The sequence below is a fragment of the Papaver somniferum genome, chromosome 5 (assembly GCF_003573695.1).
Source record: "Papaver somniferum cultivar HN1 chromosome 5, ASM357369v1, whole genome shotgun sequence".
Lineage (NCBI taxonomy): Eukaryota > Viridiplantae > Streptophyta > Magnoliopsida > Ranunculales > Papaveraceae > Papaver > Papaver somniferum.
Genome location: NC_039362.1, coordinates 136,169,635 through 136,172,380, shown reverse-complemented (window position 1 = coordinate 136,172,380; position 2,746 = coordinate 136,169,635). Strand labels below are relative to the sequence as shown.

Genomic DNA, 2,746 nt, shown 5'->3' with positions numbered 1-2,746 from the left:
GAGATGATTGCAAATTTAAGTCATATACTCACCGATCCGTATGATTTTAATATGGCAAATAGAAAACCAAAGACTCTAAGCAAAAGCAAATCCAGACCGTTGGATCAAAATGATACCCCACGTTGGTAACCACCATTCTGATGATCCGTATGACTTCCAATTGGCCAATAGAAAACCAACGATTAATCCACGAATAGATGAAAACACAATATGTCACACGGATTGCCAACTTTTTTTTTCCCTCCACACAAAAATATCTCCTAGATTGAGTAGCGGGAAATTCAAGTTTTGGCGCGAAGTTTCCCACCAAAAATTTTACCCAACTTGCTTTTCCTTCCAGCCGCGTCTTAGAACTCAAACCCTTACCCTGCCGTCCACTAACTATTCTCTCTCTCCAACTTTCTGAAACTTCACCCAATTTTATCTCATATCATATCTATCTCCAAATATTAGGTCTCATCTATTCATATCACGGCAAACAATCACAAATTGATGAAATTAATGGTCTCGATTTTGTTCTCTATCTCTAATATCAGCAGTGATGAATGTTAACTTTTGAGTTGAACTATGAGGTTTCAATATCTTATGAGATATTGATTTTGATTTTTGTTTCTCATTCTTTCACTATCTTATGAGATTTCATGAATGAAAAATGGGTTTTAAACTTTTGAATTTTCAAGATTTCAGTTCTATTCAGACAAGTGTTAAATTAAAATTAGGGCTTGTACAAAGCTCTGTTAGAGTTAGGGTTTCTACAAATCTTTGCAATCTCTTACTCCCATGTCCTCTACTTATCTCTGTCGGTTTATACTGATACTTTGTTGTGGAATTTGGGTTTTTTACACCAAAATTAGCATCTGTTAAGGTTTAATTAAGTTTATTTTCTCAATTTTTGTGCTAAAGAAATTGTGTTCAATTTGGGGTTTATTTTCCTTAAGAGTTGGGTTATGCATTTGCGAACTAATTTAGGTTTTATTTTCTAAGATTATGGTTACCTGGTATTCATGAATTGGATGTTTTAATTTGTAGTTTTGTGTATATCATAAACTTAAGGTGGTGTTGATTGAATATCTCTCCGTGTTTCATGCCATGAATTTTTACTGAAATTTCCGGTTGTCCATCATTAGCAGTTTAGCACCAATTTTTTGTTGATTACAATTTGTGTAATGGCGGTGTGCTTAGCAAACTATGGTCTTAGTAAGGACGAGTTTTGGTCTAACTGTGCCAGAAACTGATTGATGTAGTGGGGTTTTCATGTATCTTGGTTTTTAGTTTCTACTTTGTTTCTGCAGGGGCAGTTGAGATGGAATTGGAGGTGAATTAAGGTGCTGGGATGTAGTACTACCTGATGCACTTGGGCTAATCTTTAAGAAACTATCTCTGCAAGATATTCTGATTGTTGGCAAAGTTGTTGTTGGACCTTACTTTTGAGGATTGTAGTCGCTTGTAATCTCAGGACAAAATTAATCAAGTGATTGAAATGCTCATTTGAAGCTATGATTTTGATTGTTGGCAAAGTTATTGTTATACGTACACTATAGGACTTTACTGAAATTACAGTGTTATGTGCGGAATAAGGCTTATCCCGGAGGCGCGATGGCAAAAGGGCAAATCATTGAAGAATCTCTTGTATTGATTGAGCGCCATATGAATACTGCAAAGTTTAATCAATTTGATTTCAATCAGATGTTAATAAGTTGTCTTTTTCAGGATCTGTGAATATTCTCTACTTGTTCTTTTTCCTTATGTACAGTTGTAAGAATGTTCTCATGCACATGTGATTTGCTTAATTTTCTTATGGCAGTATACAGTGAGCACAAAGCTATGCTTGAAGACACTAGCCACGCATATAGAAAACACACCCAAGAATTTCGTAGATGGTTTGAACATAAAGTGAGTCTCTGTCTCAATTCAATATTATTAACACATTTTACACAAAACGCTGGAGTATTTGTAACCATCCAGAAGAATTATTATGTAGTGCTAACTTATATGTCGGAGCTTGATATTGATACAAATTTGAGTCCTATTGAAGCAACGCAGGATATGTATTCAATGGAAAATGTACAACGTGAACCGCAACAGGATGATGATGACAATTATGTTTGGCGTAGGACTGATGTTCCTGAAGAAACCATCTATGTTGTGCCAAAACACGGTCGAGGGAAAGTTGTCGATCAAGATTATGCTTATATTTGAAGTCTGACAATGAGATGGACTCTGATTAATTTTAGTTTGTTTTCTTTCACACTGCCGTGAAACTGTAAAATAAGCTTAGCTTTGTAAAAGAAATTGGTATCTTTTTTTTTAATAAACAAAAGAAGACTGATATCGTTAAAATCAAGCAAACAATATTATTTATACTTGTTTGATCTGATGAAAAGAGATTTCCATTTGAAAAATGCTCGTTACATTGGACCCATTTTCAAATCAATATCTGAGGAAGGAACAAGAAATTTAACAAACCAATCCTATTCCATTCATTTATGCGTGCATTACAGAATTTACTGGCATTTCTTACCGGCTGGAGATCTGAACTGTGGATAATTGTTTACACCGATGAGTGTTGATTGATCACGTTTCTCATTCGATCAGTTGTTTTAATAGGGGTTTTGTCTTTCTTAATAATCCGCAAAACAAGACCATTCAACTAAATGAAGCTAATTTTAAAGCAAAAGTCATTTCATCACGGGGATGGGTAATCATGGAAAATCAAAATTGAAAATTGGTCAACATCGCTTACTAC

At 34.7% G+C, this 2,746-nt stretch overlaps 1 long non-coding RNA gene across 1 annotated transcript; it reads left to right on the top strand.

The window, feature by feature from the left end:
- Positions 1-284: 284 nt before the first annotated feature.
- Positions 285-2,339, top strand: LOC113277844. Its single transcript, XR_003325166.1, has 3 exons — positions 285-504; positions 1,293-1,893; positions 2,036-2,339. It is a non-coding gene; the product is annotated as an uncharacterized LOC113277844 (long non-coding RNA).
- Positions 2,340-2,746: the final 407 nt, after the last annotated feature.